Source organism: Haematobia irritans, chromosome 1, assembly GCF_050003625.1.
Source record: "Haematobia irritans isolate KBUSLIRL chromosome 1, ASM5000362v1, whole genome shotgun sequence".
NCBI classification, from domain to species: domain Eukaryota; kingdom Metazoa; phylum Arthropoda; class Insecta; order Diptera; family Muscidae; genus Haematobia; species Haematobia irritans.
Window position 1 is genome coordinate 27,694,828 of NC_134397.1, and position 17,591 is coordinate 27,712,418.

At 32.0% G+C, this 17,591-nt stretch overlaps 1 long non-coding RNA gene across 1 annotated transcript in view; it reads left to right on the forward strand.

Moving 5' to 3' along the window:
• Positions 1-5,219: 5,219 nt before the first annotated feature.
• Positions 5,220-17,591, forward strand: part of LOC142238028 (uncharacterized) — a 100,179-nt gene continuing 87,807 nt past the window's right edge. Inside the window, exon 1 of the long non-coding RNA XR_012722618.1 lies at positions 5,220-5,381. This is a non-coding gene — a long non-coding RNA (uncharacterized LOC142238028). The remainder of the gene's footprint in view (positions 5,382-17,591) is intronic.

The following is a 17,591-nucleotide window of genomic DNA, read 5'->3' on the forward strand; positions in this document are numbered from 1 at the left end:
TTTTTATGGGGCATCCCTTGTAGCGGATAACCACCATACGAAACCACACAGTCATTACATATGTGGTAGGTGAAAGTAAGCTTGAATTCTTGTATGTCCTACACACACACAAAAGCATAGATTGAATTACTTTGTATGTGTGTAGTTTCCTTTCGCATATAAACAAATGTCAATTGTGGTTGATGTGATTCTTTAAACAAGATCTTTGGATTATTTTGTAAATGTCAACTGAAGTATGACAGGCCAAATGATTAGAATATAAAAAAAGCCATTTCTTGTTTCCGCTGAAAGGACCTTTTTTTATTAAATTTGACTTTTAAAGAGTTTTGAGGTTGTGGTCGGAAATTTGATAACATTTTTTGTGTCATAAGGCTATCCACATGAGATTTTCATTGTGTTTTATATATTTATGATAAAAAGGAAATGTATTTAAAATTGTCAATGCCTAAAGAAGGCCACTGGCATTATTTCCCTCAGTTGGGTAAATCGGTTGAGTTATAAGCTCGCATATACGAGTAGAGGTGCATCAAATTGCGAAGTTGCAAATTGGCCATATTTTGCTAAGTACAAACCTACTAGGAATTGGTGTAATTTGCCATTGAGGGACATACGACAGGACTGATACCGATGTTCTACTCAGTAAAAAAAATTGGAACTTTAAAAGCACTTCCAAAAAATGTGCTCCCAAAGATGTTCTTTATTTTAACCACACAGGAAGTTTTTTAACCCTCTAATGCCCCAATTTTTTTGCCAGCTGATTAAATTTTCAATGTTAACGACACAAAAGAAAGAGAACTAAGCAAGAACAATTTATACCGTAAAATTTAGCATATGCTGCAAAGCCTCTTAATAGTTTCAAATAAGTTTTCTTTTTATTTTGCCCATTTTTGTTGGCTTATGGTGTGTTTTACTAAAAGCTTCCTTATTAAATGGGCATTAGAGGGTTAATTCAACTTTTATAGCTCGCTTTTTTCATATTTTTAATGGGCAAAATTAACTTTTTTGTTTCAAATAGTAAATATAAAAGAATAAGAATTAATAACATAGTACAAATAATTTAATTTTGTCGAAAAAATGGTAAATCTAAATTTCGAATTTATCAAAATATCTGATGTTTCAGACATTAGAAATCATAAAAAGAAAATAATAAAAAACAAGAATATACGGCCGTAAGTTCGGCCAGGCTGAACTTACGGCCGGATTCTACGCAATCCTCCACCATGGATTGCGTAGAAACTTCTACTTCTACGTAGAAACTTCGGCCAGGCTGAACTTACGGCCGGATTCTACGCAATCCTCCACCATGGATTGCGTAGAAACTTCTACGAAAGACTGTCATCCACAATCGTATTACTTGGGTTGTGGTATCTTAAAACTTCTTAACATCGTTTTCTAAATTGTGAGTTAGTCCATACGTGGTATATATTAGACAAAAAAGTTATGTATAGTTAAGTCTACAAATAATTACGAATCGATATGGACTTTTTGCACGGTACGTAGAGAGCCAGAATTGAAATATGGGGGTCGCTTATATGGGGGCTATATACAATTATGAACTTGATATGGACCAATTTTTGTGTGATTGGAAATCGATTTATCTGAGGGATATATATAACTATAGACCGATATGGACCTAGTTAGGCATGGTTGTTAACGACCATATACTAGCACAATGTACCAAATTTCAATTCACTCGGATGATTTGGCTTGGTACATTGGCTCCTCCAAGAGGCTCCAAAACCAAATCTCGGGATCGGTTTATATGGGACTATATATGATTATGGACTGATATGGACCACTTTTGGCATGGTTGTTAAATATCATATACTATCCCCACGTACCAAATTTCAAGCAGATCGGATGAATTTTGCTTCTCCAAAAGGCACCGGAGGTCAAATCTGGGGATCGGTTTATATGGGAACTATATATAATTATGGACTGATAGGAACCAATTCTTGCATGGTTGTTGGATACCATATACTAATATCAAGTACCAAATTTCAAACGAATGGGAAGAATTTTGCTCTTCCAACGGGCTCTGGAGGTCAAATCTGGGGATCGGTTTATATGGGGCCTATATATAATTATGGGCCGATATCGACCAATTTTTGCATGAGAGTTTGAGGCCATATATTAACACTACGTACCAAATTTCAACTGAATCAGACGAATTTTGGTCTTCCAAGAGGATCCGGAGTTCAAATCTGGTGATCGGTTTATATGGGGGCTATATATAATTATGGACCGATGTGGACCAATTTTTGCATGGTTGTTAGAGACCATATACTAACACCATGCACCAAATTTCAGCCGGATCGGATGAAATTTGCTTCTCTTAAAAGCCTCGCAAGCCAAATCGGGGGATCGGTTTATATGGGGGCTATATATAATTATGGACCGATGTGGACCAATTTTTGCATGGTTGTTTGATACCATATACTAACACCATGCACCAAATTTCAGCCGGATCGGACGAAAATTGCTTCTCTTAGAGGCCTCGCAAGCCAAATCGGGGGATCGGTTTATATGGGGGCTATATATAATTATGGACCGATGTGGACCAATTTTTGCACGGGTGTTAGAGACCATATACTAACACCATGTACCAAATTTCAGCTGGATCGGATGAAATTTGCTTTTCTTAGAGGCCTCGCAAGCCAAATTTGGGGGTCCGTTTATATGGGGGCTATACGTAAAAGTGGACCGATATGGCCCATTTGCAATACCATTCGACCTAAATCAATAATAACTACTTGTGCCAAGTTTCAAGTCGATAGCTTGTTTCGTTCGGAAGTTAGCGTGATTTCAACAGACGGACGGACGGACATGCTCAGATCGACTCAGAATTTCACCACGACCCAGAATATATATACTTTATGGGGTCTTAGAGCAATATTTCGATGTGTTACAAACTGAATGACAAAGTTAATATACCCCCATCCTATGGTGGAGGGTATAAAAATGATAAAAAAATTATTTGGCAAAACACATGTAACACATCGAAATATCGATTTCCGACTATATAAAGTATATATATATAAAGTATATATATATATATATATATATATATATATATATATATATATATATATATATATATATATATATATATATATATATATATATATATATGTATATATATATATATATATATATATATATATATATATATATATATATATATATATATATATATATATATATATATATATATATATATATATATATATATATATATATATAAATATATATATATATATATATATATATATATATATATATATATATATATATATATATATATATATATATATATATATATATATATATATATATATATATATATATATATATATATATATATATATATATATATATATATATATATATATATATATATATATATATATATATATATATATATATATATATATATATATATATATATATATATATATATATATATATATATATATATATATATATATATATATATATATATATATATATATATATATATATATATATATATATATATATATATATATATATATATATATATATATATATATATATATATATATATATATATATATATATATATATATATATATATATATATATATATATATATATATATATATATATATATATATATATATATATATATATATATATATATATATATACATATTCTTGATCAGGGAGAAATTCTAGGACGATATGACGATGTCCGTCTGTCTGTCTGACTGTCTGTCTGTTGTAATCACGCTACAGTCTTCAATAATGAAGCAATCGTGCTGAAATTTTGCACACACTCGTCTTTTGTCCGCAGGCAGGTCAAGTTCGAAGATGGGATATATCGGTCCAGGGTTTGATATAGTCTCCATATAAACCGACCTCCCGATTTGGGGTCTTGGGCTTATAGAAATCGTAGTTTTTATCCAATTTGCCTGAAATTTGAAATCTAGAGGTATTTTATGACCATAAAGAGGTGAGTATTGGTCCACGTTTTGGTATAGCCCCCATATAGACCGATCTCCCGATCTTACTTCTTGGGCTTATAGAAACCGCAGTTTTTATTCAATTTACCTGAAATTGAAAATCTAGAGGTATTATAGGACCACAAATACGTGTGCCAAAAATTGTGAGTATCGGTCCATATTTCGGTATAGAAACCGCAGGTTTTATCCAATTTACCTGAAATTGAAAATCGAAAGGTACCTTAGAACCGTAAAGAGGTGTGCGAAAAATGTGAGCATCGCTCCATGTTTTGGTATGGTCCCCAGATAAACCGACCTCCCGATTTGGGGTCTTGGGCTTATAGAAACCGTAGTTTTTATCCAATTTGCCTGAAATTGAAAATCTAGAGGCACTTGGGGACCATCAAAAGGTGTGCCGAAAATGGTCCGTATCGTTCCATGTTTTGGTATAGCCCCCATACGAACGATCTCCCGATTTAACTCCTTGGGTTTCTAGAAACCGTAGTTTTTATCCGATTTGCCTGAAATTGTAAATATTCTGGCATTTTAGGCTCACAAAAACGTGTATCGGATTAAGTTTTTATCGGTCCATTTGGTAATGCCTCCATAGAGGCCGACTTCACTTCTTGAGGGTATAGAAGGCGCACTTATCATGAAAATTGCTTCTCAATGTAAAATTTCCAGATTTTACTTCTCGGGTGAAAATCTACAGATTTAAGATTTCAAATCAAGACGTTATTTTAAATTTTCTTACACACTTACAAGAGATGTTAATGATTCCTCTAAAACTCAAACAAAAATGGTTCTTATAAATCCAGAATCTGATATAGTCCTCATAGCTGAAATCTTTAAATTTATCTTTGGGAAGTGTCCTCAAGTCCTCAAGCCCTCCTGAAATTTCAAAGGAAACCCTAATATTTGGTTTATGGTTGTGGGTATTTAAGATTCGGCTTGGCCGAACTTACTGCAGTATATATTTGTTTTAATTGACTTTGGTGATTGATACTATCATTTCGGTGATTTCAATTAAAAATTAATTGGATCAATTAATTTCGTTATTGAAGACAAAAAATATTTTTTTGTGTGTAGGTAGCTTATCGCAATTTTTAAATTTTCTTTACTTTTCACAGTTTTGTACCACATTTTTATCACTATTTTATTAAAACCTTTTATACTGTAAACTTTTTTATAGGTTTTTGTCCCAAATCCCGTTAAGATTATGGATGTGAACGGTGGCTTAACATACAATCTGGGTTTTTTTCGTTATACTAAATTACTTCTGATATCAATGTCTTTTCAAGCAAATATCTGCAACGCCTGAAAGTATGCAAGGAATTATATGCAAACCGGATTGCCAAGGAGTAATTTTCAAAGAAATTTGGATACAATTATTGTGAGGTAAATTTAATTGGAAAAATATATTTTTTTTGCAATTCTATTCTATAAAAATTAATTTAATTAATCCAATTGATAACAAAAAGTGTGCCACCTTAGGGGCCACTTTTTTAAAATAAATGTGGTACCTTTTTTGAAAATGACACTTTTTGTGCCATATTTTGAAAATATTCAACGGTTAAGTTGTGGCCAACGAGAGAGTCACGCTGATGGCAGTGGTGTGAGTGTGCGGGAGCGTGATTAACCAATAAAATGTAGTGCGTGTGGCACGAAAATACTCAGTTCATTAGCGTGCGTGAGTAAAAAAAAACAACGTTTTTCTTTTCTTACAATTTACAATTCACAACTATGATGTTAAGGTTTTTATAACGCTCCAGATTTGAATTTAATTGGGATCACCAGTAAAAAGTCACCAGTAAACGGTTTTATTCGGATATACATACTCCCAAAAAAGAAAATTTCATCACTAATATACGACCCAATAGTTAGTCACGATAATTTTCTTGGGTTAGCCGAATTTTCGTGAATCACGACATTTCTGTGTTTTACTCGTAGTACTTTCTTCTGATGGTGAGAATGCGTGAATAAAAATAAACCCCTTAGAAGTTGTTCGTGGAAATATACTCGTAATGTGAAATATAACGTGTCTGAGTAAAAATATTCCGTCATGAGCGTGAGGTATCGGAATAAGATTGAATATAAAAATTAAAATAATTTTAAGCGTCAAGCTGACTAGCGGATGCATACAGAGTGATGCTGGTGTCATATTTCGAACATTCATTCTTAGGAAGTTAAGAAAGTATCTGTTTTAGTACTTGGAAATATCGGATCTTAATTAGAGTTGTAAAAAACCGGTGTACGGTGTTTTTCGAAACAAATAACCGGTTCAACCGGTTTCCATAAAAGCACGTAATTTTGTAAGGAAAATCTAATTTTCTTGTCACAAAAAATAAACGAAAATGATAATTCAATAATTTATTAAAAGTTGGACACCCAGATGTATTTGCTTAAATTTGGCATTAAATAGGCAATTTTACAATGAAAATATAAAAACCGAAAGCCAGTTGTTGAGGCCTTGGAAACTTCGATTCTCCTGGTCCACCGAAAATGGGATTTTTAAGAAAACCGGTAATCGGTGTAAGAAGTTAAACCGGTCCACCGGTTTTGACCAATCTAATCTTAATTGTGATAGAACCGGTCTGGCCTCTCTAATTTGTTGTTTCTCCTCCTCAGAAAGATACGGTGCAGCATGGTGAAGGGAGCAGCCTCCTAAATCTATATATGTGTGCGCTTACCGTCTTTATTCTCACAATTTATATCGGATCAAGTGTACAATTATATAAGGTCCATCCTAAAATAGAATATGCATGTAGTGGTTCTCTCTAAGTGTATCTTCTAATTTTTGGCATCATTCGGTTGGTTTTGACTAATGTCAGGTACTTCACAGGGGAAATACCTTTGATTGTCTTATCTCCACATATTTTTGAAAACAACTTCCGTATGTTTAATAAAGATGGACTGGGTGTACAACTTTAAACCATTAACTAAGGGGTTTCTTAGTTGTGTCATTCATCTGTTGATCTAAGTCGGGGATTTCCCGTTGCAAACGAGCTGGGTTTTGAGTATTATATGGTGCTTGGTCAATGGTCATAGGGCACCTGAAAGTGACTGCATTTTACCACTTTTTTGAGTCAATCGACTGAGGGAATCGACTTGCTATTGTCAGAATCCAAGTGCAATTTACCGTGTCATATTAAGTATCTTTGTAAGGACTACAAAAATCTGCCTGGAAAATATTCCAGACTTAAGCGGTATGGCTTCTGTCAAAACAGGTCAGGAGTGACTCTTGACAAAATATCATAATGCCAGTACACAGAAAATATAGTATTCTCTACGAGAATATGGTCCAGAGAAGAAATACGTCGACATGTTGCCATAGTTCTAACAGACACACAAGGCCCCTTTAATCATCACTTGGGCAATGTTTGTGTTGCGTAGCATGCCGTTGGCTCCTCCCGATATAAGCCCTATACTATTTTTGCGAATTGCTAATATTTCACATAATATATAGCTAGAAAACCTACATCCTTCCATGATTTTCCATTCCATTCACTTTCTTTTCTTTTCCTTTCCCTATATTAAACAATTTAATCCCGGTACTCTAGCTCACGTAACACATTTCAAAGTAATGTTTTTAAATTCAATTTTTCAATCATAAATTTTACGCTTTATTGGAATTTTCAAATTTCTTCTTCCAAGTCTATTGATTTCATTTGTGGAGTGTGTGCGCGTTTTTTTTTTTTTTTTTTTTGCAAATTCAATTGTTCGTGAATTTGTTGTCGTTTGTCGATGCCGCCATCATCATCTTCGCTGTTGGATTTGTTGCTGCGATATTTTCCAACCGTAACTAAAGTGAATTTATAGCCAAAAGTATAAAATATGTCGAGTGGGGTTACATGGCAGCAGAAAAGTCATGTTAGTAGATACAATCCTCCATTTGCAAAGAACATATATGTGACCAACCCATCAGGCCCATAAGTAAGGACAATCATACATATTGACAAAAAAAATGGAAATGCACTTTACAAAATAATATAAAATTATTTTTGGCGCCCAACGTGGGGCAACGAATATTGGTGGGTAATATATATATACACTGGACAAGAAATGCACGTATACCGTGCTCATAGATCTGCTAAGATGATGGTCAAAATGTTATTTCTATAGATTTTTTTTTCAAAATTTTATTTCTATAGAAAATTTTGTCAATTATTATTTATATAGAAAATTTTGTGAAAATTTTATTTCTATAAAAAATTTTGTTAAAATTTTATTTTTATAAGAAATTTTGTCAAAATTTTATTTCTATAGAAAATTTTATCCAAATTTTATTTGTATAAAAAAATTTTGTGAAAATTTTATTTTTAAAGAAAATTTTGTAAAATTTTTGTTCTATAGAAAATTTTGTCAAAATTTTATTTCTATAGAAAATTTTGTTATTATTTCTATTTCTATAGAAATAGTCAAAATTTTAATTGTATAGAAAATTTTGTCAAAATTTTAATTGTATGGAAAATTTTGTCCAAATTGTATTTGTGTAAAAAATTTTGTTAAAATTTTATTTCTACAGAAAATTTTGTTAAAATTTTATTTCTATAGAAAATTTTGTAAAAGTTTTATTTTTATAGAAAATTTTGTCAAAATTTTATTTCTATAGAAAACTTTGTCAAAATTTTATTTCTATAGAAAATTTAGTCAAAATTTTATTTCTATAGAAAATTTTGTTAACATTTTATTTCTATAGAAAATTTTCTTAAAATTTTATTTCTATAGAAAATTTTAGTGCTTGAGAAAATTATGTGAAAATTTTAGTTCTATGGAAAATTTTGTTAAAATTTTTTTCCTACAGAAAATTTTGTCAAAATCTTATTTCTATAGAAAATTTTGTCAAAATTTTATTTGTATAAAAAATTTTGTCAAAATTTTATTTGTAAAGAAAATTTGATCAAAATTTTATTTCTATAGAAAATTTTGTGAAAATTTTATTTCTATAGAAAATTTTGTCAAAATTTTATTACTATAGAAAATTTTGTAAAAATTTTATTTTTATAGAAAATTTTGTCAAAATTTTATTTCTATAGAAAACTTTGTCAAAATTTTATTTCTGTAGGTAATTGTATCAAAATTTTATTTCTATAGAAAATTTTGTCAAAATTTTATTTCTATAGAAAATTTTGTCAAAATTTTATTTCTATAGAAAATTTCGTAAAATTTGTTTGCTATAAATAATTATGTCAAAATTTTATTTCTAAAGAATTTTTTGTCAAAATTTTATTTCTATAGAAAATTTTATCCAAATTGTATTTGTATAAAAAATTTTGTTAAAATTTTATTTCTATAGAAAATTTTGTCAAAATTTTATTTCTATAGAAAATTTTGTCAAAATTTATTTCTATAGAAAATTTTGTCAAAATTTTATATCTATAGAAAATTTTGTCAACGTTTTATTTCTATAGAAAATTTTGTGAAAATTTTATTTTTATAGAAAATTGTGTTAAAATTTTATTTTTATAAGAAATTTTGTCAAAATTTTATTTCTATAGAAAATTTTATCCAAATTTTATTTGTATAAAAAAATTTTGTGAAAATTTTATTTCTAAAGAAAATTTCGTCAACATTTTATTTTTATAGAAAATTTTGTAAAATTTTTGTTCTATAGAAAATTTTGTCAACATTTTATTTCTATAGAAAATTTTGTTAACATTTTATTTCTATAGAAAATTTTGTTAGCATTTTATTTCTATAGAAAAATTTTGTTAAAATTTTAGTGCTTGAGAAAATTTTAGTTCTATGGAAAATTTTGTTAAAATTTTATTTCTATAGAAAATTTTGTCAAAATCTTATTTCTATAGAAAATTTTGTCAAAATTTTATTTGTATAGAAAATTTTGTCAAAATTTTAATTGTATAGAAAATTTTGTCAAAATTTTAATTGTATGGAAAATTTTGTCCAAATTGTATTTGTGTAAAAAATTTTGTTAAAATTTTATTTCTACAGAAAATTTTGTTAAAATTTTATTTCTACAGAAAATTTTGTAAAAATTTTATTTTTATAGAAAATTTTTTCAAAATTTTATTTCTATAGAAAATTTTGTTAACATTTTATTTCTATAGAAAATGTTGTCAAAATTTTATTTCTATAGAAAATTTTGTTAACATTTTATTTCTATAGAAAATTTTCTTAAAATTTTATTTCTATAGAAAATTTTGTCAACATTTTAGTGCTTGAGAAAATTTTGTGAAAATTTTAGTTCTATGGAAATATTTTGTTAAAATTTTTTTCCTACAGAAAATTTTGTCAAAATCTTATTTCTATAGAAAATTTTGTAAAAATTTTATTTGTATCGAAAATTTTGTCAAAATTTTATTTGTAAAGAAAATTTTATGAAAATTTTATTTCTATAGAAAATTTTATGAAAATTTTATTTCTATGGAAATTGTTGCCAAAATTTTATTTCTATAGAAATTTTTTCAAATTTTTATTTCTTTAAAAAATTTTGTAAAATTTTTGTTCTATAGTAAATTTTGTCAAAATTTTATTTCTATAGAAAATTTTGTTAACATTTTATTTCTATAGAAAAATTTTGTTAAAATTTTATTTCTGTAGAAAAGTTTTACAAAATTTTAGTTCTATGGAAAATTTTATTAAAATTTTATTTCTATAGAAAATTTTGTCAAAATTTTATTTCTATAGAAAATTTTGTCAAAATTTTATTTTTGTAGAAAATTGTATCAACATTTTATTTCTATAGAAAATTTTGTCAAAATTTTATTTCTATAGAAAATTTTGTCAAAATTTTATTTCTATAGAAAATTTTATACAAATTGTATTTGTGTAAAAAAAATTGCTAAAATTTTATTTCTATAGAAAATTTGTTAAAATTTTAGTTTTATAGAAAATTTTCTATAAATTTTATTTGTATAGAAAATTTAAGTTTAAAAGAGAAATATTTTGTAAAATCTATAATTTTTAGTAGAATTTTGGTAACTGGGGTAACCGTGGACAGACTATGAGTGATCTCTATTTTTTTATTCTTGTTATCTTCGAATTAAATGCCAATTGTTTCCTGTGTATCTGCGCATAGTGGCTCTCGATTCATATAGAGCATGGGAAATATTTGTCTTGTTTGGGTCTATCAATGTTAAGCGACGTCCTCTATTATATGACACATGACTTGCATGTCAATGGGTGCTAAGAGCTCAAAACTTTAACAATAATCTCTGGAAACTCAAACCGCCAACACCAATGGTCCTTTCCTTTGCAACTACTCTAACATTTATACGTATGTAAGGACATTGCTAAAGCTATTCTATCCACCCACAAATCTTTTGGATTCCTTTCACTAGAAAGGGAACTTCTCTTCTTGAGCTTTGAGTTTGAAATTGCGAGCAACAAAAAAAAAAAAAAGAAAAATTATGACAAAATAACAACAATGTTGTGTTAAATTTGCACAACTTTGCAAAAACATCCTCTTGTGGGATGGTTCCCACTTGTTATCCTGGCACGATTTCTCTACAAATGGACAACAATTGTTTGAAATTTTACGCAATGTCCTTTCTTTGGCAGAGGAGGCGAAAAGCGGGGAGGGTTATTTAGTTCTGCCTTCTTCACACACACACATACACACTCATCTCCGAACCACATTGAATTTTAAAAGGACAAAATATCAATATCCACTTTTGTTTACGCCAAAGGAATGTTAAATAACCACAAAATTTTCATTATATGACATTTTGTTGTTGTTGCTCTTGTTCCAGCTATTGTTGTTTTCCGTCCTTGGCAAAGAATATTGAATTTTATAAGAAGGACATGTTCAAATTCAAAAATCTCTCACTCCATTGTGAAACATACGTTCGCATCGCATGCCTCTCTCCCCCACCTTTTCTTAGTTTGGTTAGATTTTATTTCTGTCACTTCGTTTTCATGTTTGTTGATATTACACGAAACATGTTGGTCTATAAACTTTAAATTTATTTCTTTATTTTACATTGCAAAATGTTTTTGCATAACTTTATTTTCTATGTTGAATAAAAATCTACAGAGTACTCTATGTGTGGTAGATGGCAGTAGTGATTATTGGAATGGGAATGGGATGATAATCAAGGGTATCCTTTTTTAGAGGGCTTTCCAAACTAAACAGAGCTTCCCGATTATAAATATGGTAAAGAGGACTAATCGGTTCCTTTTTCAGCTGAGTGGTATATGATAGCCAAGTTTTAGTGAAGGGTCACACGTTCGTGACAACACTTTAAGTATAAGTTTCTCCGAAAAGTCATGGGTTAGGTTAGGAATAGTGGCAGCCCGCTAATTCAGGCTCACTATTCAGTCCATTGTGATACCACACAGGTGAACTTCTTTCTTATCAATGAGTGCTGCCTGTCATGCTTAGCTTAATGACAATGGATCTTTTTTATAGCCGAATTAAAACGGCCTTTCACATTGCGGTGAAACCCTTTGGAGAAGCTTTGTAACACCCAGAAATATCACCAGCATTACTGGAGTACCATTACTGCTGAAAAACTTGTTGGTGTTTGGTCGGAACTGGTATTGAACCCATGAACCACGGTGTCTCCTTAATCCCTAAAAAAAAGCCTTAAGGGGAGAGCTACTCGCGAAATTATTATAAGGTCTCTTAAGGGGAAGATCTAACATACCTTGGCAATTTGTTTTATGTGTGTCAGAGAGAGAGAGAGAGAGAGAGAACGATGACTCTCATGAGTATCTTAGGTTAAGTTAGGTGGCAGCCCGACATTATCGGTCTCACTTAGACATTCAGTCCATTGTGATACCACAGTGGTGAACTTCTCTCCTATCACTGAGTGCTGCCCGATTCTATGTTAAGCTCAATGACAAGGGACCTCCTTTTTAGAGCCGAGTCCGAACGGCGTTTCACATTGTTGAAAAAAAACACTTAAAGAAGCTTTGAAACACTCAGAAATGTCACAAGCATTACTAAGAGGGGATAATCCTCCGCTGAAAAATTTGTGGTGTTCGGTCGAAGCAGGGATCGAATCCACGTCCCTATGTATGCAATTCGGGTATGCTAACCATTGCACCACAGTGGCTCATGAGTATCTTAATTTTAAATGAAATTATTTGTTGAAGTCTGCATTTTTTATATCAAAGATATTTGCTCCGACAGAATCACGGATTTAATCCCAGATATCGGTGATTATGGGTTAAATCCCAGATGCCAAGGCCGCTGTTTCAAGGATGTAAACTTGTTTTGCATGAAGTGTCTCCCAATGCTTAACACATCGTTCGAATGTGATGGGGATGGTAAATGAGGGCAAAAAGTTTCCCTTACACTGAAGTCTTAGGAATCACACAATGCTAGATTGAAACAATGAATGGAATTTTAATTAAAAAGAAGGGAAACGATCACAGGACGTTACTTGTAGAGTTCATTGAACAAAGTGATCGCAGCAAAAATTGGGTAAGTGGATAAAAAGTTCTTATCAAGAGCAGTTATCGCATACCTCAGCAATTCTGTATGCTTGGGAGTAATGACTTATCATAATCGGTCTTTTAATGCTTACCAAGAGCGTCTTAGACGCTCTTGGTAAGCAGTTTTTCAACTTAACTACTTATCCAGTTTTTGCTGGGAAAACTTATTTTTATACCCTCCACCATAGGATGGGAGTATATTAACTTTGTCATTCCGTTTGTAACACACAACATCGAAATATTGCTTTAAGTCCCCATAAAGTATATAAAGGGTGATTTGTTAAGAGCTTGATAACTTTTTTTAAAAAAAAAACGCATAAAATTTGCAAAATCTCATCGGTTCTTTATTTGAAACGTTAGATTGGTCCATGACATTTACTTTTTGAAGATAATTTCATTTAAATGTTGACCGCGGCTGCGTCTTAGGTGGTCCATTCGGAAAGTCCAATTTTGGGCAACTTTTTCGAGCATTTCGGCCGGAATAGCCCGAATTTCTTCGGAAATGTTGTCTTCCAAAGCTGGAATAGTTGCTGGCTTATTTCTGTAGACTTTAGACTTGACGTAGCCCCACAAAAAATAGTCTAAAGGCGTCAAATCGCATGATCTTGGTGGCCAACTTACCGGTCCATTTCTTGAGATGAATTGTTCTCCGAAGTTTTCCCTCAAAATGGCCATAGAATCGCGAGCTGTGTGGCATGTAGCGCCATCTTGTTGAAACCACATGTCAACCAAGTTCAGTTCTTCCATTTTTGGCAACAAAAAGTTTGTTAGCATCGAACGATAGCGATCGCCATTCACCGTAACGTTGCGTCCAACAGCATCTTTGAAAAAATACGGTCCAATGATTCCACCAGCGTACAAACCACACCAAACAGTGCATTTTTCGGGACAGTTCTTGAACATGGGCAGTTCTTGAACGGCTTCTGGTTGCTCTTCACTCCAAATGCGGCAATTTTGCTTATTTACGTAGCCATTCAACCAGAAATGAGCCTCATCGCTGAACAAAATTTGTCGATAAAAAAGCGGATTTTCTGCCAACTTTTCTAGGGCCCATTCACTGAAAATTCGACGTTGTGGCAGATCGTTCGGCTATTCATGATGAAATGTCAAAGCATACTGAGCATCTTTCTCTTTGACACCATGTCTGAAATCCCACGTGATCTGTCAAATACTAATGCATGAAAATCCTAACCTCAAAAGAATCACCCTTTATATTCTGGGTCGTGGTGAAATTCTGAGTCGATCTAAGCATGTCCGTCCGTCCGTCTGTTGAAATCACGCCACCTTCCGAACGAAACAAGCAATCGACTTTAAACTTGGCATAAGTAGTTGTTATTGATGTAGGTCGGATAGTACTGCAAATGGGCCATATCGGTTCACTTTCACGTATGGCCCCCATATAAACGGACCCCCAGATTTGGCTTGCGTATTCATCCGATCTGGCTGAAATTTGGTACGTGGTGTTAGTATATGGACTCTAACAATCATGCAAAAATTGGTCCACATCGGTCCATAATTATATATAGCCCCCCATATAAACCGATCCCCAGATTTGGTCTGCGGAGCCTCTAAATGAAGCAAATTTCATCCTATCCGTCTGAATTTTGGTTCATGGTGTTAGAATATGGTCTCTAACAACCATGCAAAAATTGGTCCCCATCGGTCCTTAATTATATATAGCCCCCATATAAACCGATCCCCAGATTTGGTTTGCGGAGCCTCTAAGAAAAGCAAATTTCATCCGATCCCCCTGAAATTTGGTACATGGTGTTAGTATATGGTCTCTAACAACCAAGTAAAAAACCATAATTACACGCAAAAAAATAATTCTTTCCTCCCAAACGAAATTTTAGACAAACAAAGTTCGTTTCTCATTTGCTTTTCGTTGAAAGGAAGTGTATTTGGAAGAAAAGTATATAATTTTTGTGATAAACGTTTATTCTTTTCCATGATGTAAAAACAATTTCATAAAGACTAACTAAAAAAAAAAAATCTGGCTAATTGCATTTTCCTTCACATATTTCTCCATTCCACGAAGTTTTTTAGTTCTTAGCACCTTTTTCTGTAATACAAACAATGTAGAAGAAATTATACGATTTTATAAATTTTTAATTTTTTTTTTACCTTTCGCATGGACGAAGAATCGAACCGCGGACCATGAAATTTGTAAGCCAACACACTATCCACTGAGCTATGTAGCCGTTATTGTCATCAATAGACAATTACCCATATAAGTTATATTTATATAGCATAGCTTGTGGCGCCCACGAGCCGATTAAACAAAGTTTATTTAACAGAAAAATACATTTAGTTGGGCACCGTGGAGCAGTGGTTGCTACGTCCGACTTGTATGCCAAGGGTCGTGGGTTCGATCCCTGCTAAGACCAAAGTTTTTTTTTTTGTTTTTACATATATTCCAGATATGGGCGGAAGATTCCGAAAAAATGTTCAACATTACATTCTACTATATGAAATTTTTACTATGAACTGTAAAATGTGTCTTATTAAAGACCTAAAGTCAGAAAATAACAGTGTTTGATATAAACGAAATGGACTGTGTTGGTGGTTCAAAAATAACTTTTTTTATTGAAAAAATAAAACTTTTGTACCAAACGAATTTATTTGGTGATAAAAGTGTATACTTTTCGAAGCAATTCAAAAAACTCTAACAAAAGAAAAACGTTTTCGGTACACGTTTTCCAAACGTTTTTTTTTTGCGTGTATATATAGCCCCCATATTACCGATCCCCAGATTTGACCTCCGGAACCTATTGGAGGAGCAAAACTCATCCGATCCGATTAAAATTTGTAATGTGGTTTTAGTATATGGTCTCTAACAACCAAGCAAAAATTGGTCCATAACAGTCCATAATTATATATAGTCCCCATATAAACCGATCCCCAGATTTGACCTCCAAAGCCTCTTGGAGGAGCAACATTCATCCGATCCGGTTGAAATTTGGTACGTGGTCTAAGTATTAAGTCTTTAAAACCCATGTAAAAACTCGTCCATATCAGTCCATTTATATATATCCCCCATATAAACCGATCCCCAGATTTGGCTTCCGGAGCCTCTTGGAGGAGCAAAATTCATCCGATTCGGTTGAAAATTTTACATTGTGTGAGTATGTGGCCGCTAACAACCATGCCAAAATTGGTCCATATCGGTTCGTAATTGCATATAGCCCCCTTATAATGCGACCCCCATATTTCAATTCGGCTCTCTAAATACCGCTCAAAACTGCATATCCGTTGGTAATTATTTATATACTTATATACCATATAGCGGGTCAAGATCTGAATTATATACGTATTTTTTTTGGCTAATATATACCATGTATGGACTAACTTATAATTTAGAGGACGATGTTATGAAGTTTTAAGATGGCAAGGTCATCGGCAAGTATTACCACAACCCAAGTAATTCGATTGTGGATGACAGTCTTTATTTAGTAGAACTTTCTACGCAAACCATGGTGGAGTTTACATAAGATTCGGCCTGGCCGAACTTATGGCCGTATATACTTACTGTTTCTAAAATTAAACGTATCAAGCGCAATGCACAAATCGATTTGTCGATAAGTCTAGTTTCGATTTTGGTATCCTTGTAAGTGTGTATGTAAAGCCTTAATGATATTTTACGCAAATAGACCTCTGCAACGATGGCGGTTCAAACGTTCTTCTTAAGTATTCCCTGGAATATCGCCTTAATAGAGTAGAATATCTTTTTTATATACTTTTCTGATGGAATATATATTTATATGGTGTTTGTGTTTATATCAGTGGAATGATGAGGCCATAGCCGTCACGAAGGCTTACATTGAGGGCATTAAGGAAAAGTTGGAAAAATGTTAGATTCTCGGTGGATTATGGCTGATCACAGTTTCACACCATATGAAAAGCAAAATATGCGGAAAAACCTTATGGACGATGTACTGATCAGACCCCCCAGGTAGGGTACTCCTCTGCCGTCTAATCTGTAGAAATATTCATACATCTTTTACCTTATATTCTTTCGGTTTCACTTCAACACTAATGAAATTTGTTTTTATCCCCATATTGTGTTAGTTTTCCATGCTCTCGATGTGATTGTCATTGGTGCTTGGTAAAATCTTGTCAGCAAATAAAAAATGCAGTGTGTATTTGTAACAGGCGTGTCAGCAACATTTCTTCTTATCCCTACTGAATAACTATTTGTAGTCTCTT